The following is a 20886-nucleotide window of genomic DNA, read 5'->3' on the forward strand; positions in this document are numbered from 1 at the left end:
GAGCCCGCGATACGCGGCATGTCGCTCGGCGTACGAACGACGTCGCTCACCAGGCCTGGACTGCCAGGGTGATGTGGATGTTTGCGGGCCGCGCGAGGGGTTCTATCCGTGACTTGCCCGCTACTGGTCCGCACCGGTATTGGCAATCAGGTCCCGGACGAACCGATCGCCGTTGTCGTCTTGTTCTTAGGAGCCATGGTGATGAAGAACAGCTAGGCTAACTACTAGACTAGATTCTCACAATTATGTCCCCTACCTGGCGCGCCAAAGATGTCGGTGGGAGACGACACCTATGGGATCACAAGAATCCCTACTACGGTTGCGGGGCGCAGGGTTGCGAGAAGAGCAGGATTAGTAATTGACACAAGGATCATTTACCCAGGTTTGGGCCGCGAGGATGAGTAAAACCCTAGTCCTGCTTGGTGGATGTATTGAGTGTTCTTGAGCTCTCGAACTAGCTACGGATACTGCGTGGTTTGAAAGAGCCGAATCCTTTTCCTGTATGCCATGGGCCTCCTTTTATAGGCGGAAGGGGCTGCCACAGTGGCACACAGGAGGTGGAAAGGCCTACCGTGCTGCGAGCTTATCGCTCGTATTACATGACAGGATGCATTTAATGTGTGGCTTAGGTATCCCTTCACTTTATCAGGGACGGGAGCGAGGCCCGTCCCGTCCGTCCTCGCTCCTCCTCACTTCAACACGCGCCCTGGCCAGCGATGCATGCGGTGCCATGTAGGCAGGCAAGAAGCTGAGGTGGCGCGTTGGTGGAGCCTCCACGAAGATCTGCATGCCGCCACGCAGGTGTGTGCTGAGTTGCCCTGGAAGCTGCATGTTGCCACGCAGGTGCCTGCCCAGCTGGTTGGGCTGGCAGTTGCATGCGAACGGCGGCGGGGAGTTGGTTAGTGAGGGCCTGACAGTGGCCCTGCTGTCGCCTCTAGTAAGGGTCTTGCCGGGTGGCCCGGCAAGGGTCCTGCCGTGGCGTGCTAGTGTCCCCGGCAAGGATCTTGCCTGGGGTCTTTTCGGTTTCTTCGGTAAGGATCTCGACGGGGAGTGTTGCCCTCCAATCCTCATCTGATTTTGAGTATTCCTTATCCTCACAAAGATCTGCATGCCACCATGGAGCTGCCTCCCGAGCCCCGGTCCAACGTGGTTGTTGACATTGGAAACCGTGGGTTCAAGGGTGGCTCGCTTTGCCGCTGTGGGCGAGCTGCCCCGGCAACAGGCTTGCGGGGGCTGCAGAGGCTGCCCCGGCAAGGGCCTTGCCAGTGAAACCTGCTTCGCCTGTCTGCACTTTGTGGCCTTGGTCCTTTATGTTGCCTTGTTTGTCTCGTGCCTTCGACTTTTCTCCGGCTTCCCTCTTTTGCCCTGCTATGTGTGGCCACGGAGCGTGGCTCTGACTGCCTGTGCACAAGTAGAGGGGTCAAAAGGAGAGCCCCTACTTTTGTACACCGACGGATGGGTTAATTGATGATCATGATTGGTTTGAGTTGCATGTTTTATTATTGGTGCTGTCTTATGGTGCTCTCCGTGTCGCGCAAGTGAGAGGGATTCCTGCTATAGAATGTTGCAATACGTTCATGATCCGCTTATAGTGGGTATCTTAAGTGATAGAAGCATAAACCCGAGTAAGGGGGTGTGACGCCCCAAGACCGGAGCTTCAGATGCCTTCCAGGGTTTCCGAGATTCGTTGTGTGATTTGTTTTTGCTTGTTGCATTCTTCATTGCATCTTGTGCATGGCATCACGTCATTATGTCTTTAATCTTTCCAACTCAACTAAATAAACTGTATGGATCTTCGATCCATTTAAATTGAGGAAACTCACATGGTGGGTTCTCTTTAAAACATACCCTCCCGATATTTAGGGAAATATTATAAAATATTCCATTGTTTTGGAATCACCCATGAACCCACTTGCATATTAAATCCCTTGGCCTTTTCTTCTTCAAGTCTTGACTCTCTAAGCTTGTCCATAATTTCTTTCATCATTTTCCGGAGCTCCACCAAAAATCCGAACATTTTTGGACCTTCCTTTTACCAAGTCCTAGTTCAAACCCATTTGAATTAAATTCAAATGAGTTTGAATTTACATCTTTCAACCTTGGCCTTTTCTATTTTCTTGGATCAAACTCATTTTTGCGAGTCCGGGAAAATTATCCACGTGTCCAACTTCTTCCCCGACACCTCCTTCCTTCTTCTTTTCTTCTTTGTTATTTTCTGTTTTAGAAAATAAGAGAGAGGGAGAGGAGAGCCCAGCAACCCAGCATGCCATCTAGGCCCATCCACAGCCCAGGCCAGCCCATCTAACCTTCAAGGCCTAGTCGCTGCCCTGTTAACCCTAGCCCCAACCGATCCAGCCCCCACGCAACTCGCTCGATCCCCTCGTTCCTCCTCCAGCACCGCCAACGCTCGCCCGCTGCCAGTGCCAGGAAGGGCTTCGCCCTGATCCCCTCGCGCACCGCCCGCTCCTCCCATCGCCTCGACCCCTCCACCCGAGCCGCTCCTCTCGGTCCCTCGCCTCCCCGTCGTATCTGCCTCGCCCAGCCTCCTCCCTCACCCGCGGCCCCCTCCTCGTCACCTCCGCGCCACCAGCCCGCCACCGGAGCCCGCCGCCGTCGCCGGACCAGGCTGCGCTTCACCGGGGTCTTCCCCTGCCGCCGCCTCGGCCCTGCTGGAGCTCCTCTGCCGCCATGAACCAGGAGCTCCTCTCCCAAATGCCTTCGCCGCCCTTCTTCTACCTCGTCTCCTTCTTCTCTTCCTCGTGCGCCAGCGGCCATGGCTGCTCGTCATCAAGCTCGCCTTCGTCTCCCTGGCGGCCGACTGCCTCGACCTCCTCTGCAAGCTACAGCCGCCCCGCGCCAAGTCCCTCTCCGACGTCCTCTGTTCGGGAACGAGCACGACGCTCGCCATTTCCCTTTGTGTGTCCCGTGCACCTGGAAATCGAGCAGCAACGCTCGTCCTCAAGAGCGGTGACCAGCCGCCTTCGCCAGCTCCTTCGGCCTCACCTCGTGGCCCAAATTCGCACAGCCATGCATGACATGGAGCCGTTCGCCTCCTGTGCACGCCTTGTTTTCTGCCAAGACTAGTGAGGCCGCCTTGCACTACCGTCGCCCGAAGACCCGTGTACCACGAGCGCCAAGTTCGACTACCGCACGGTTACGCCAAGTTCATCTACGGAACATGTACGTCTCCAATGGTGTACCACTACCGTCGCCGTGTGAAACTACTTCCACTACTTCCCACGACGTCCGTGAACCACTACCGTCGCCCCAAAGATGTTGGATTCATCAAGTACCTCTCCGAGACGAACGTGTACAACTACTTCGTCTACGACCACTACGAGAATGTCTACTTCCATCTACACCGCTTTGAACTAGTTCCACCCCGAAAATGCACGCTTCAAAGGTATAATCCCGAGATGACGACCGCTCGTGAACGAATGCTTGTGTGTTGTATGAGATGCCCGTGTTTGCACCGTGTCCGAGAGAGGTCTTTGCACGTTCCTCGTTTGCCATGCCGCCGTCCCGTGGGAACCCGGTAGGCGGGAGCACCCCACCATCTCTAGCATGTTGCGCACATCCGCACGCCTCCTTTTGCACCGGTATCTCCGTGAGCTACCGGAACCGATATGTTGCCGTAGCATCATTTTCGGATATGTGGCCGTGGCACCATTTTTTGTTTCGCCGCCGTGGCACCCTTTTCGTTCCGCCATGGTGACCAAATGCTTCATAACATGCTCATGTCAACATTTTCATAAAAATTGCATAAACTTGTATCTGTCATCCGCATCATGATAACAACATTTAAATGCTTAAAATTGTGTTTGCTTTAAACTACTAAATGACATATGGGGATTTCCAGAATTGTTGTTTGTTATTTCCAGCCTCATTTAAACTTGCCTAGATAGGTATCTTAATTATGTTTCACCTCTTGCCATGGTTAACAACATTTAATATTGTTGTGTTCCTAAGCAAGAGAGAACTAAATAATTGATGTGGTGGTTAATCAATATGCAACTCGTTGCATATTGAGCTCCATTTAACTTGTAGTATTGTTTGTGCACTTCGCCATGCCATGCCTCATTAAACCGGACATGCATCATACTTGTTTGTGCATCATGCTATGATTATGCTTGTGTGTTTACCATGTTGTTTGTTTCTTTCCGGTTTGCTTCTCTCGTTAGCTTCGGTTTCGTTCTGGAGTTGTGAGGATTCGTTCGACTACGTCCGTTTGTCTTCTTCATGGACTCTTTCTTCTTCCTTGCGGGATTTCAGGCAAGATGACTATTACCCTCGATATCACTTCTATCTTTGCTTGTTGCTTCGTTCTATCGCTATCCTGCGCTACCTATCACTTGTTTACCATGCCTCCCATATTGCCATGTCAGCCTCTAACCTTTTCACCCTTCCTAGCAAACCGTTGCTTGGCTATGTTACCGCTTTGCTCAGCCCTTCTTATAGCGTTGTTAGTTGCAGGTGAAGTTGAAGATTGCTCCATGACGGACAGGATTGTTGGGATATCACAATATCTCTTATTTAATTAATGCATCTATATACTTGGTAAAGGGTGGAAGACTCGGCCTTATGCCTGGTGTTTTGTTCCACTCTTGCTGCCCTAGTTTCCGTCATACCGGTGTTATGTTCCCGGATTTTGCGTTCCTTATGCGGTTGGCTGATTTATGGGACCCCCTTGACAGTTCGCTTTGAATAAAACTCCTCCAGCAAGGCCCAACCTTGGTTTTACCATTTGCCACCTGAGCCTTTTTCCCTTGGGTTCTGCAGACTCAAGGGTCATCTTTATTTTTAACCCCCCCCGGGCCAGTGCTCCTTCGAGTGTTGGTCCGAACTGAGTAGACTGCGGGGCCACCTCAGGGAAACTTGAGGGCTGGTTTTACTCGTAGGATGTCTCATCCGGTGTGCCCTGAGAACGAGATATGTGCAGCTCCTATCAGGATTTGTCGGCACATCGGGCGGCTTTGCTGGTCTTGTTTTACCATTGTCGAAATGTCTTGTAAACCGGGATTCCAAGTCTGATCGGGTCTTCCTGGGAGAAGGAATATCCTTCGTAGACCGTGAGAGCTTATCATGGGCTAAGTTGGGACACCCCTGTAGGGTATAATCTTTCGAAAGTCGTGCCTGCGGTTATAGGCAGATGGGAATTTGTTAATGTCCGGTTGTAGATAACTTGACACCAGATCTGTTTTAAAAACGCATCAACCACGTGTGTAGCCGTGATGGTTTTGGGTTATGATTGACGTAAGTAGGAGTTCAGGATCACTTCTTGATCATGCTAGCTTCACGACCGTTCCGCTTGCTCTCTTCTCGCTCTTATTTGCGTATGTTAGCCACCATATATGCTTAGTCGCTGCTGCAACCTCACCACTTTACCCCTTCCTTTCCCATAAGCTTAAATAGTCTTGATCTCGCAGGTTTTGAGATTGCTGAGTCCTCGTGACTCACCAGATACTATCACAACAGTTGCAGGTGCCGATGTACAAGTGCAGATGAAGCAACCGAGCTCCGATGGGAGCTCATCGAAGATCTTAGTTGTTCCGATGTTTCGTTTCATGTTGATCAGTAGTGGAGCCCAGTTGGGACGATCAGGGATCTAGCAGTTGGGTTATCTTGTTTTCTTTTGGCTTCGTCCGTAGTCGGACTATGTGTGTACTCTGAATGATGTATGATTTATTATATGTTCATTGTGTGAAGTGGCGATTGTAAGCCAACTCTTTATCCCATTCTTGTTCATTACATGGGATTGTGTGAAGATGACCCTTCTTGCGACAAAACCACAATGCGGTTATGCCTCTAAGTCGTGCTTCGACACGTGGGAGATATAGCCGCATCGTGGGTGTTACAAGTTGGTAATCAGAACCATCCCCGACTTAGGAGCCCCCTGCTTGATTGTTTGCTGGCGTTGTTGAGTCTAGAAAAAAATGTTTTAGTCTTAGGATTATATATATCGGAGAGTAGGATTATTTTTACTCCTCAGTCCCTTCGTCGCTCTCGTGAGGTCTCCTGACGTAGATGTTTTGACTTTCCTCTCCTCAAATTTCACTAAAAAAAATTTAGGATCACGCGGGTATCTTGGAATCGTTCCGATGGTTTTGTGACGAGAACATTGTTCTTGGTGCCTCCTGTCTATTATGTGGCATTGACCCGGGGAGTTGAGCTCCGAGGTGTTGTCGTCATAATTTTATCGTTGCAGTTCTGGGATACCTGAGTTTTGCCGACATCGAAAATCTCTTTTATGCAGTTGTTGGTGAGATAACCTCGACGCCACCCAGTACTGGGGCGGGAGTTCGGGAGTATTGCCATAACTTGTATAACGGATGATTTTCGAAGGTTGAGGTACACGATTTCCGAAGGTTTCTTGTTATGTGTTGACGGATGGATACAGCTTGGATATAGGAATTGTTAGTTTTGGGTGAGATATATATTGCTTCCCCTGTATCCCCAACACCAGATTGCATAACCAGAAAGTTTCGGGAGTTTTATAGGTGGGAATTCAAGTAGCTCCTAGAATATCTTTTCGACAGATGCATGATATGAGATTGGGGTTCGACGTCTAGTGGTCCGCCTTTCCACGGTCGTTTTTATAGTGGTCTCGTTGTGTCTTAAAGAACCCTTGGCTATGCTGGTTCGGGGACACTTCGTATGTCATGTGCACTGCCTTGTACATGATGGTGCTGTACACTCGAGCCCGTGTGGGCCCCACCACGAAAACTTCGGACGGAATCTCTATCACATGTTTGTTTCCGGCTTATTCTGCAAGCCAAATCCTTTGTTTTCTTTTTTTTGTGGTATTCGAGCTGCTTCGAAGTCAAATGTTGAATCCATACCTTTCATAAACGGTGTTCTCATATTGCTATGTGAATACTAATCCTTCTTAATCATCGAGCTCGTCATGCTAATTCTTTTCCAACCGGTGCGCTTCTCTTCGAGATGATCCCATCATTCTCCCCATCCGCAAGATCATTTCCAAGTTTTCTCAACGGTGTTTGTTCCATCCGTCCCCAGTAGTCTTTGTTTTCCCGCCCTCCCACCCTTTTCTTCAAGGACTCATATATTTTAATCATGTATCCGTTTATTCATGTGAAGTCACTTCAACCTTTTCAATCAATGTTCTGATCCGGTGATCCCTCGTGAAGATGCTCACGAGCTTCAAGTTTATTATTCTTCGTCTCTTTTCTTCTCCGGTGGATTCAAGTCAAGTTTTCGGTGTTGATCATATTCCCTTCCTTGTTTCAAGTGTTTGCGTATTCCGGTGATCTCTTAATCATTCCCCGCTTGCTATTCAATTGTTCTGGAGTGCTGAAGATATCTCAGAAGATTTGTGTCTCCATTATCAATCCGTTCAAGCTATTTGGAGATTATTATCTCATTCAAGTCATTTAATTCAACCGGCGCAATCCCCCCTTTCAATAAATCGTTCAACGGTGTTTTCCTTTTGAGTGGGCCCTAACCCATAGGTCTTTTCCCAGGATCTTACCTGACTCTCCTAATTTTCCCGGAGCCGTTACCAAATTCTTTTCGAAGTTTGACGTAAGAATGAATTATCATCAGTCAAATGTCTTTCTCCAAGATCTTTCAAATTCTTTCATCGTTGGTTGAACCTTTCTAATTTTCATTCTGGAGTGTCTTAACAATTCATGGTTGTTCTCATCATCATTCTCAGCATGTGAAGACCGAAGAAGAGTTCCTCTAAATCCTTACCTGTTCTTCCAGAGATTCATGGTTCTAGTGTTATGCCATCCTCTCATAATTTCTTTCGATTATGAGAATTCTTTTCACCCATCCGGGGCATTTCAGGAGTCTTTTCAGTTTGATTCTTCGGAGCCATCATCTCAGAATTCTTCATTCTCAGGGTGTAGCTATCGTTCTCCAAATCTTACCCGTGCATCGTTCAAATATCCTCTATTCAGTTCATGATCTCTTTGTTCTCTTGTATCTAAATCCCCTTAAGTATCTTCATTCGTTTCTAATTATCCCCGGTGAATTGTGCCTTTGCTACTTTCATTTTCAATTCTTACGGTGGTTCTTTCAATATTTCTGTTCCATTGTTATCATATCAATTAATTCGTTCTTTCTGAATTGTACCGGTGGTTTTTTCAAGTTTTCCCATGTTTACGCTATATCCCTCTTAATCCTTTCAATGAGAATAAGTAGTATGCCAAATCCGTTGTTTGTCATCAATTTAAATTGGCGAAGGATACACATAACATAATTCTTATTTCTGTTTCATCCAAGTGCTTAATTCTTTTCTACCAGTGTTTGTCCGTGACATCAATTTCTCAGTTATATGTTGTTCTTCTTTCTTCCGGAGTTCCAAGTTTTCCGCAATATCTCGTGACGAAGCTCCTTCTAAATCATCGCAAGGCTTCACCTTGTGTTGTCAACTTCCCTTTCTTTCTATCATCCTTTTATTACCGGAGTTCTTCATGGAGGCTCTACATGGTGGTTCGTCAAGGATTCTTTTCATTCTCCAATTGTTTTCAAGATTTCTCTTGAAGTTAAGATCCGCCAAGCTACACTCTAAAATAAACATGGTGTTCAGCACATGTCCTATTTTGAGGAGTTCAAGTATTCTTCTTCTTGCATTTCAAAGTGCTATTCTTTCTACCTTATCTTTGGAGATGGTGTTATGTCACTCTTGACAATTTCCTTCATGTTTCATGATTCATATGTTGTCAAGAATGAGGTATTTTAAATCCATCAATCTCTTTGTTGGAGTTATCTTGTGTCATATTTCACCTAAAAGCCTTCCCTAAGGAATGTTGCTATTGTGGTGCTTATCAATGATCCAAGTTTTTAACTATCCTCTCGGCGAAAGCAGTTTTCATCTCTTTGTTGATCTCAAGCAAGCAATTGTTTCCATTAGAGGCCGGTTGTCACCTCATCATTTTGAGATGTTTGCCATAAGCCCACAACAAGCTTGTGCTTTTCGTTGTTGATTTTCCAACAACTCCGTTCAATTCTTCTTTGCAAGGATGCTTTCCAAGCTCATTTGTGGCAGAAGTTGGCATTTCCTTCTCCATTATGTTATTCCAATGATCTATCTTCTATTCTTTCTTTCAGAGGCTTTGTGAGGTTGCTCTCATTGACCCATCATCTCGTTTTGTCAAGATCATGTTATTTTCGTGCTTATCCATTTAACCGGAGTGTTGTGTCACCTCTTCAAGTTCTTTTTCATCATATCAAGTCTTGCATCTCTTTTCTACTAGAGTGATGTCCGAATTTGTTCTTCCTTGTTCCTTGTGTATCTCGTTTCAACCAGAGTGGTTCCAATTTGTTCTTGTCCATTGTTCTCGTCATTAATAGCTTTGCAACCTCCAAGGTTCACATGGTGTTCCTTGTTTCTATTTTCTATGCAGTGCTCTCAATTGTGATCAACTCCGTTGTGTTCTTTCTATCTACTTTTCAACCTCTCAAGGTTCTTTGGTTTCACTCTTTTGTCGAAGAAGCAACTTAGTTTTACCTCTTCTCTTCTTCTTCCGTTTCTCTCCGGTGCTATCCAAGATCTCGGGACGAGATCCTCTCGTAGTGGTGGAGTGTTGTGACGCCCCAAGACTGGAGCTTCAGATGCCTTCCAGGGTTTCCGAGATTCGTTGTGTGATTTGTTTTTGCTTGTTGCATTCTTCATTGCATCATGTGCATGGCATCACGTCATTATGTCTTTAATCTTTCCAACTCAACTAAATAAACTGTATGGATCTTCGATCCATTTAAATTGAGGAAACTCACATGGTGGGTTCTCTTTAAAACATACCCTCCCGATATTTCGGGAGATATTATAAAATATTCCATTGTTTTGGAATCACCCATGAACCCACTTGCATATTAAATCCATTGGCCTTTTCTTCTTCAAGTTTTGACTCTCTAACCTTGTCCATAATTTCTTTCATCATTTTCCGGAGCTCCACCAAAAATCCGAACATTTTTGGACCTTCCTTTTACCAAGTCCTAGTTCAAACCCATTTGAATTAAATTCAAATGTGTTTGAATTTACATCTTTCAACCTTGGCCTTTTCTATTTTCTTGGATCAAACTCATTTTTGCGAGTCCGGGAAAATTATCCACGTGTCCAACTTCTTCCCCGACACCTCCTTCCTTCTTATTTTCTTCTTTGTTATTTTCTGTTTTAGAAAATAAGAGAGAGGGAGAGGAGAGCCCAGCAACCCAGCATGCCATCCAGGCCCATCCGCAGCCCAGGCCAGCCCATCTAACCTTCAAGGCCCAGTCGCTGCCCTGTTAACCCTAGCCCCAACCGATCCAGCCCCCACGCAACTCGCTCGATCCCCTCGTTCCTCCTCCAGCGCCGCCAACGCTCGCCCGCTGCCAGTGCCAAGAAGGGCTTCGCCCCGTTCCCCTCGCGCACCTCCCGCTCCTCCCATCGCCTCGACCCCTCCACCCGAGCCGCTCCTCTCGGTCCCTCGCCTCCCCGTCGTATCTGCCTCGCCCAGCCTCCTCCCTCACCCGCGGCCCCCTCCTTGTCGCCTCCGCGCCACCAGCCAGCCACCGGAGCCCGGCGCCGTCGCCGGATCAGGCTGCGCTTCACCGGGGTCTTCAACTGCCGCCGCCTCGGCCCTACTGGAGCTCCTCTGCCGCCATGAACCTGGAGCTCCTTGCCCAAACACCTTCGCCGCCCTTCTCTTCCTCGTGCGCCAGCGGCCATGGCTGCTCGTCATCAAGCTCGCCTTCGTCTCCCTGGCGGCCGACTGCCTCGGCTTCCTCTGCAAGCTATAGCCGCCCCGCGCCAAGTCCCTCTCCGACGTCATCTGTTCGGGAATGAGCACGACGCTCGCCGTTTCCCTTTGGGTGTCCCGTGCACCTGGAAATCGAGCAGCAAAGCTCGTCCTCGAGAGCGGTGACCAGCCGCCTTCGCCAGCTCCTTCGGCCTCACCTCGTGGCCCAAATCCGCACAGCCATGCATGACATGGAGTCGTTCGCCTCCTGTGCACGCCTTGTTTTCTGCCAAGACTAGTAATGCCGCCTTGCACTACCGTCGCACGAAGACCCGTGTACCACGAGCGCCAAGTTCGACTACCGCACAGTTACACCAAGTTCATCTATGGAACATGTACGTCTCCAATGGTGTACCACTACCGTCGCCGTGTGCAACTACTTCCACTACTTCCCACGACGTCTGTGAACCACTACCGTCGCCCCGAAGATGTTGGATTCGTCAATTACCTCTCCGAGACGAACGCGTACAACTACTTCCTCTACGACCGCTCCGAGAACGTCTACTTCCATCTACACCGCTTTGAACTAGTTCCGCCCCGAAAACGCATGCTTCAAAGGTATAATCCCGAGATGACGACCGCCCGTGAACGAATGCTTGTGTGTTGTATGAGATGCCCGTGTTTGCACCGTGTCCGAGAGAGGTCTTTGCACGTTCCTCGTTTGCCATGCCGCCGTCCCGTGGGAACCCGGTAGTCGGGAGCACCCCACCATCTCTAGCATGTTGCGCACATCCGCACGCCTCCTGTTGCACCGGTATCTCCGTGAGCTACCGGAACCGATATGTTGCCGTGGCATCATTTTCGGATATGTGGCCGTGGCACCATTTTTTGTTTCGCCGCCGTGGCACCCTTTTCGTTCCGCCATGGTGACCAAATGCTTCATAACATGCTCATGTCAACATTTTCATAAAAATTGCATAAACTTGTATATGTCATCCGCATCATGATAACAACATTTAAATGCTTAAAATTGTGTTTGCTTTAAACTGCTAAATGACATATGGGGATTTCCGGAATTGCTGTTTGTCATTTCCGGCCTCATTTAAACTTGCATAGATAGGTAGTTTAATTATGTTTCACCTCTTGCCATGGTTAACAACATTTAATATTGTTGTGTTCCTAAACGAGAGAGAACTAAATAATTGATGTGGTGTTTCATCAATATGCAACTCGTTGCATATTGAGCTCCACTTAACTTGTAGTATTGTTCGTGCACTTCGCCATGCCATGCCTCATTAAACCGGACATGCATCATACTTGTCTGTGCATCATGCTATGATTATGCTTGTGTGTTTACCATGTTGTTTGTTTCTTTCCGGTTTGCTTCTCTCGTTAGCTTCGGTTTCGTTCCGGAGTTGTGAGGATTCATTCGACTACGTCTGTTTGTCTTCTTCATGGACTTGTTCTTCTTCCTTGCGGGATTTCAGGCAAGATGACTATTACCCTCGATATCACTTCTATCTTTGCTTGCTAGTTGCTCCGTTCTATCGCTATCCTGCGCTACCTATCACTTGTTTACCATGCCTCCCATATTGCCATGTCAGCCTCTAACCTTTTTACCCTTCCTAGCAAACCGTTGCTTGGCTATGTTACCGCTTTGCTCAGCCCTTCTTATAGCGTTGTTAGTTGCAGGTGAAGTTGAAGATTGCTCCATGATGGAAAGGATTGTTGGGATATCACAATATCTCTTATTTAATTAATGCATCTATATACTTGGTAAAGGGTGGAAGACTCGGCCTTATGCCTAGTGTTTTGTTCCACTCTTGCCGCCCTAGTTTCCGTCATACTGGTGTTATGTTCCCGGATTTTGCATTCCTTACGCGGTTGGGTGATTTATGGGACCCCCTTGACAGTTCGCTTTGAATAAAACACCTCCAGCAAGGCCCAACCTTGGTTTTACCATTTGCCACCTAAGCCTTTTTCCCTTGGGTTCTGTAGACTCAAGGGTCATCTTTATTTTTAACCCCCCCCCCCGGGCCAGTGCTCCTTCGAGTGTTGGTCCGAACTGAGTAGACTGCAGGGCCACCTCGGGGAAACTTGAGGGCTGGTTTTACTCGTAGGATGTCTCTTCCGGTGTGCCCTGAGAACGAGATATGTGCAGCTCCTATCGGGATTTGTCGGCACATCGGGCGGCTTTGCTGGTCTTGTATTACCATTGTCGAAATGTCTTGTAAACCGGGATTCCGAGTCTGATCGGGTCTTCCTGGGAGAAGGAATATCCTTCGTTGATCGTGAGAGCTTATCATGGGCTAAGTTGGGACACCCCTGCAGGGTATAATCTTTCGAAAGCCGTGCCTGCGGTTATCGGCAGATGGGAATTTGTTAATGTCCGGTTGTAGATAACTTGACACCAGATCTGTTTTAAAAATGCATCAACCACGTGTGTAGCCGTGATGGTCTCTTTTCGGCGGAGTCCGGGAAGTGAACACGGTTTTGGGTTATGATTGACGTAAGTAGGAGTTCAGGATCACTTCTTGATCATTGCTAGCTTCACGACCGTTCCGCTTGCTCTCTTCTCGCTCTTATTTGCGTATGTTAGCCACCATATATGCTTAATCGCTGCTGCAACCTCACCACTTTACCCCTTCCTTTCCCATAGTCCTCGTGACTCACCAGATACTATCACAACAGTTGCAGGTGTCGATGATACCAGTGCAGATGAAGCAACCGAGCTCTGATGGGAGCTCATCGAAGATCTTAGTTGTTGCTTTGTTTCGTTTCATGTTGATCAGTAGTGGAGCCCAGTTGGGACGATCAGGGATCTAGCAGTTGGGTTATGTTCTTTTCTTTTGGCTTCGTCCGTAGTCGGACTATGTGTGTACTCTGAATGATGTATGATTTATTATATGTTCATTGTGTGAAGTGGCGATTGTAAGCCAACTCTTTATCCCATTCTTGTTCATTACATGGGATTGTGTGAATATGACCCTTCTTGCGACAAAACCACAATGCGGTTATGTGTCTAAGTCATGCTTCGACACGTGGGAGATATAGCCGCATCGTGGGTGTTATAGGGGGTTGTTGCGTATGGGATAAATAGGACTTGATGCTTTAATGCTATGGTTGGGTTTTACCTTAATGATCTTTAGTAGTTGCAGATGCTTGCTAGAGTTCCAATCATAAGTGCATATGATCCAAGAAGAGAAAGTATCTTAGCTTATGCCTCTCCCTCAAATAAAATTGCAATAGTGATTACCAGTTTAGTTATCGATTGCCTAGGGACAAATAACTTTCTCGTGACAAAAAGCTCTCTACTAAAACTAACTTCATTGCTTCTTTACCTAAACAGCCCCTAGTTTATATTTACGTGATCTTTATTATCTTGCAAACCTATCCAACAACACCTACAAAGTCCTCCTAGCATACTTGTTCTAGGTAAAGCGAACGTTAAGAGTGCGTAGTTTTGTATCGGTGATTGTCGGTGTCAAAACCGGCGGATCTCGGGTAGGGGGTCTCGAACTGTGCGTCTAGGTGGATGGTAACAGGAGACAAGGGACACAATGTTTTTACCCACGTTCGGGCCCTCTCGATGGATGTAAAACCCTACTCCTGCTTGTTTAATATTGATGATATGGGTAGTACAAGAGTTGATCTACCACGAGATCAGAGAGGCTAAACCCTAGAAGCTAGCCTATGGTATGATTGTTGTTCGTCCTACGGACTAAAACTCTCCGGTTTATATAGACACCGAAGAGGGCTAGGGTTACATAGAGTCGGTTACAATGGGAGGAGATCTTCATATCATATCGCCAAGCTTGCCTTCCACGCCATGGAAAGTCCTATCCAGACACGGGACGAAGTCTTCAATCTTGTATCTTCATAGTCCCGGAGTTCGTCCAAAGGTCATAGTACGGCCATCCGGAGAACCCCTAATCCAGGACTCCCTCAGTAGCCCCTGAACCAGGCTTCAATTACGACGAGTCTGGCGCGCAAATTGTCTTCGGCATTGCAAGGCGGGTTCCTCCTCCGAATACTTCGTAGAAGATGTTGAACACAAGGATAGTGTCCGGCTCTGCAAAATAAGTTCCACATACCACCGTAGAGAGAATAATATCTGCACAAATCTAATCTGCTGACTTATTCCGCAGCGTGACATCACGCCACGGCCAAGCCTTTATTCGAATCATTTTACTATTCCACCTCAGCGCGTTTAGCGAGGTGGTTTCCTTGGCACGTCTTGTCAAAGCAGAGATCGTGTCCCCTTATTCCGGGATTCTCATCAATACGGGCGTGGGTAACCCAACCATGCTTTTGGTATGACTCCCTAATTGACAACGAGTCCCAAACGGTTACGGGGAGGGCTCTTGGTATTCAACCCCTTTATAAAGACACCAAGGCTCGACTCCTTTCTTTTCAATCCAATCGAATCCGCCCCTCGCCTCGAGTTCCAACACCCAAGGTCCTAGTTTTAGGCGCTTTGGACCCTCGACGATGTCCGGCTCTGACCTTCAAGGCCGGTGGATGCCTTCCTCTGTTACGGAAGAAGACGTGCGAAAGCTGAGAGATGCCAGGTATCTAACCGGCGAAATCTCGCATAGGCTGCCTGCTCAAGGGCAGGCCATTCCCACTCCCCAGCCCGGTGAGAGCATGGTGTTCACATCTCACTTCCTTCGGGGGCTAGGTTTCCCGATTGATCCCTTCGTGAGGAGGCTGATTTTTTTATTATGGGCTGGAATTCCACGACTTAGCTCCGGAGTCCATCCTCCAAATCTCATCGTTCGTTGTCGTGTGTGAGGCCTTCCTCCATATTACTCCTCACTTCGGATTGTGGCTTAGAACCTTCAAGGTGGAACCGAAGATGATCGAGCGGCAGCACGCTGAGTGCGGTGGAGCTATCATAAGCAACATGGCCGACGCTCCATGGCCCGAGGGCTCTTTTCAAGAGGAGTTCGGCTTATGGCAACGGGACTGGTTTTACATCACAGCCCCCAGGGGCACCACATGGGTGGCGCCACCTGCTTTTCGCTCGGGTCCCCCACCACGGCTAGCATCATGGGTCAATGAAGGGATTATCTGGGGGGTGTCTCAAGATGTGCCCTTGCTGCAGGAACGCATTCGAGATCTCCTAGAAAGAGATATTAACTTGACCGTAGTGGCGCAAGTTATGCTGATTCGCTGAATGCTGCCCTGCAAACGTCGTCCTCTTCGCCTGTGGGAATTTAATCCGGAGGGACCGCGAGTCCTTTAACACTTTATGGGCACGAAGCCCGTGGAGATGTACATATTGTTCTTCAGAACACAAGCAAGGTGTCTGGAGTTGTCCGAGGATGCATGTCTGAGCTGCAATTGCCCGAATGCTCAAGAAAGTAGCCCCGTATTTGGACACGCCATCCGTATTTTCATCATAAAATTGCCCTTTAACAGAGCTATCTTTTGAACAGGAGTGGATAGCGAAGGCAAAGCTTATCAGGTGTCCAGCCCCCCTGCCTAAGACTGTGCCGGATCCCGTGTTAACCAGGATGCTGGAGATTGTGCCTTCGGAAGAGGGCGAAGAGGGGAACCAAGGAGCTACTGCCTCCGCGAAGGAGGCTGTCAGGAAGGGAGGAATCGAGAATTCCCCCAACCCGGGAAAGAAAAGGACTGCCTCTGAAGACCCGGAGGGGATGGCCTCAAAACGGGGGAAGAAATCTTCGCCAGAGGATCCGGCGCCAGAGAATGCCCTGGCCGCATTCCACCCTCAAGGGGATCAGCTTTCCTCCGAGCCGTAAGTAAAGAGAGGGGTTCCAAAATGAGTTACATCCCTGTTTTATTTCTGAGGAAGATAACCGAAATATTACCTTGCAGTTCGGATCTCAACCCTTATCAGCAAAGCACATCTTCAGGGGATCTTCATCCGGAGATGATGGAGAGCCAAATGCCTCCCCTAGCTGCACCTTCTTACAAGGCAGGCGACCCCGAGGTGTCGCCCGAAGGGTTTTTCCAAGTCCGGACCCTGAAAAAGGTCGTCAGGCTAGTACGGCACCCTCTAGTGCGTGGTCGGAGGGGCTGAGGGATCTGCTCGGGTGAGCGTCCATCTCAGAAGAACACCGTATGTTGATGAACATGGTGATAGGAGGGATTTCATCCGGGGAAAGCGGATTATACGAGGCCACCAGGAGTTTACTGACAGGCTTTGAGGTACGTGAAAAGGTGTACCTTTTGGTAGAGCCGCATATATAAAATGTGCCATGTATAAATAGTAGCCCCCGAGACTCTGTGTGTCGTCAAAAGTGACGGCGCAGAGAGGATCATAACCCCAGGTATAATATGTCACCTTTTTATGAAGGTGGCGAGGCGTTCTGTGGCTAGCCGGACTAATGAATCTGCCGAGCTAAAGCGGCAACTTGATGTGGCGGATGCCGACATCGCGCTTGTAAATAAGCGGCTAGACGAGGCACAAGGTATGCTCCAAAGACTTCTGATAAGAGGAGTTCGATGCTCGTGTCTTATAAGATATGTGCTTAATATAGGTGGTGCTGTTGCCGTGGAGAACCTTTGGGCGGAACTTGCCCAAGCCAAGGAGCAAGCAAGAAAAAGTGATGCGGCTGCCGTTAAGGCGGCTGAAGAGCTAAAAGCCGAACAGGCTGCTCACTGCCAGAGCAAGAAAGTAATAGCCGAGATGGCTATAAAATTGAAGGATGTTGCAGACCGCTGTAGCTTTCTTGAACAAGAAGATAGGGCAGCTTAGAAGGACCTTGAGAAGATCACTGCCAAGGCCAAGGATACTCGCACTGCAATGAGAGCTATGAAGGAGGAGCTACGTCAGGCCGGAGATATCACGGCTGCGAGGCCCTATATGCTGCGGATGAAGTTCAGGGATCCTATGTATTCTCTATTAGGCCGGAAGTGGAGTGCGGAGAACACTTATCTGGATTTGGTAGCGAGTGCGGCAGACGCAACAGAACACTTCCGAGGTCGAGGTGACCATGAATTGGAAGACCTTTTTTGGTCGCAGTTCCTCAATCCAGAGCGCCCACTTTTGGTATCCGACCATTTGGCCGCCTGGGCGGAGCTGAACAGGTTATCCAGACTCGCCATGAGGTATGTTGCGAGTCGTTTGTGGCCGGAAGAGCCAGAGCCGAAGAGTTATTTTAGCTTGGTGCAGCAGTTCCTTGGTTCGGTGCCGCATGTTGATGCGATCAAGAGGTCGGCATGCATAGAGGGTGCACAAATGGCTCTTGCCCGTGTCAAAACATATTGGGCGGATATGAAGGCCAGTGTTATTGCATCCCGGGATTCGGACGAAAGCCGAGTACCTGCCAAGCACTACTTTGAGGAAGTTCTTCCGGGCGCTCGTGTAATAGAGGTGCATGCTCGAAGGATGTTGTGTTCGAATAGCGTGTGCTATTGTAAAACGAATATTTTGATAGAATATAAAAGCTTTTTATACTTGTGCTTGCAAGAATTATAATACCTCCTGTGCGGCCGTTAATGTATATGTGTATATAACCTGAAAGATGGCAGTCGTTGGCTTCAGCCCCCATGCATATAATGCGGGGGTGTTCGCAAAAAGGCGCCTTTTCACACTTAATCCAATGTCTTGGTCCTACAAAGGAGGTGATAGTGCAGCGAACTAGGCAACCGGACTATAATGCTTTATCACTTTCACTTAGCCATAGGAGTTTGACAGTGGGGCTACTTAATAGCCCCTAGAGGCACCGCGCTCGCCCGAATTCGGAGCGCGTGTGTGCCTAACCGGGAAGCGGCCCTTCGTTAATGTGGAGGAATCCTAAAGATTCCGAGAGTCATCGAGTGGTTGACCAGTCTCTCGCTATATCATGACAGTCAGTTTTCGGCTTTCTCTACTGAGGTGCTCGCCTGGCCGAACCGGGGCACAATCGCAGTAGTTCTCCTGGTGCCGCGTTAGCCGATATAGCGGAACATAAGGCAGCAAAACACAGGAGCTGGGAAAACCCAATATTTGTCCAAAGACATGATTCAGAGCTGATCCATATAAGGCCAAACTCGCGACGCCGAACACTACCTAAGGTATTCGGTCTTTATGAAGATGGGCCGAACCAAAGCCCTTGGTAAAAAAGCCCCTGGTGTCCAGGTACGAGCAAAATTCTGGCGTGGCCACATGCCAAGACGCCAGCCTCCTCCTCGGTTATTACGAAAACCGGGGGATGTTGTCAACAAGAGACAGTAAAAAAGGTTTATGCTGGGTCTTAATCTGAAAAGAATCCTTAAAACGGGTTCCTACTGCACGTCTGCGCCTGTATCTCCATTGTGCCATATCCTAGATGGGCGTAGCATGGTGTTCGTCTACGAAAGAGAGGAACTTAGTAAAAAATAATCATGCGAGAAATCTATATTAAAATAAACAAAATATAGTGTAGAGAGATGAGCAAAATTGAGCCGTATTGTCTCCTGGCGTAAACACGCGGAGCCCCTTGTACTGGGTTATGCGGCTATTAAGTCTTTCTTTGTTTACGCCGAACTCGTCGAGCCGTGTCCGGGATAGTAGGGCTGGATTAGTGTGCGGCTGTCCAGGCTGCCGCACCATTACCCGTACTTTGGGGATCAATTGATATTTCCCTTTAATGAGATGATGCCTCGTGGACCGGGCATTTTGAGTGTAAGGGATGCATAATGCGGTATTTCGTTGAAGCGGGCGAAAGCTTCACGTCCCAGTAGCGCTTGATAGCGACTTATGAATGGGGCGATGTGGAAGGTTAGATTTTCACTTCGGAAGTTGTTGGGTGAGCCGAACGTGACTTCTAACGAAAGGGAACCCATACTCTGGGTATCTGGGCCCGGCATGACTCCTTGAAAGGAAGTGTTGCCATGGCGAATTATTGCTGGGTTTACCCCCAGTTTGCAAATTGTGTCCTGATATAACAGGTTTAGGTCACTGCTGCCGTCCATAAGAACTTGTGTAAATTGGAGTCCGTCAATAATCGCATCCAAGACCAAGGCAGTCTAGCCTGCGTTCTGGGCCCCTCTGGAGTAATCCTGATGATCGAAGGTGATCTGTTGTAACAACCAGTGGTGGTGCTCCTCTGGGGCAGGCCGTATGGCGCGTATCTTCGTAAGCGCCGTTCTATTCTTCCCTTTTGTCATCTGAAGTGAATTTACTGTTTTGACTTCTTGTGGGAACTTCTTTTGTTCTCCCTTGTTCTGCTTGTGGGGTGCGTCGTCATCCTCGCTTGGTGTGTCAAGCCCCTTGTGTTCGGCGTTGAGTTTGCCGGACTGCTTGAAGACCCAACAATCTCTGTGGGTGTGGTTTGCAGGTCTCCCGGGAGTACTGTGGATTTGACATATTTTGTCTAGGATTTTGTTGAGGTTAGAATAGCTCGTCCCTGTCATCTTTGGGGGACGGCTTTTTCTGATTTTGCCAAGAGCTTTTGAATCCGGCATTGACTGATGTGCTCAACAGGCTGTTATCCTTGATCTGGCGCTGTTCTTTGTTATGGCGTGGTTATCCGTTTCCATCTCTGAGTTCGGATGTACTCGGGTCGCTGGTGCTGCTTCTTGCCAACCAGCTATCCTCTCCTGCGCAAAAGCGGGTCATGAGGCTTGTTAGTGCGGCCATTGCTCTTGGCTTTTCTTGGCCGAGGTGTCTGGCGAGCCATTCGTCTCGGACACTATGTTTGAAAGCTGCTAGGGCCTCGGCGTCCAAACAGTCGACTATCTGATTCTTTTTAGTAAGAAATATGTTCCAGAGTTTCCGGGCTGACTCTCCAGGTTGCTGAGTTATATGACTCAGATCATATACATCCGTAGGCTTGGACATAGGTCCCTTGAAAATTTTCCCGGAAAGCATCCTCGAGCGCTTCCCAACTTCCCATGGTCTTTTCGGGAAGGCTTTTAAGCCAATGCCGGGCTGGCCCTTTGAGCTTAAGGGGTAAGTATTTTATGGCGTGAAGGTCATCTCCTCTGGCCATGTGTATGTGGAGGATATAATCCTCGATCCAGACTCCCGGGTCTGTTGTTCCGTCGTATGATTCTATGTTTACGGGCTTGAATCCCGCTGGAAATTCATGATCCAGTACCTCATCGGTAAAACATAGGGGATGTGTGGCGCCCTTGTATGTAGGTGTGCCGCGATGTTAGGATATTTTTTGCGTTGCATTGCTCACTGGAGCTTGCTTTCTTGGCCCATAGATGGATCTAGTTGGACCGGTTTTTTGATGCGAATCCTTGGGAGGACCGCGTGCCGTAT

Source organism: Triticum dicoccoides, chromosome 2B (assembly GCF_002162155.2).
Source record: "Triticum dicoccoides isolate Atlit2015 ecotype Zavitan chromosome 2B, WEW_v2.0, whole genome shotgun sequence".
NCBI lineage: Eukaryota > Viridiplantae > Streptophyta > Magnoliopsida > Poales > Poaceae > Triticum > Triticum dicoccoides.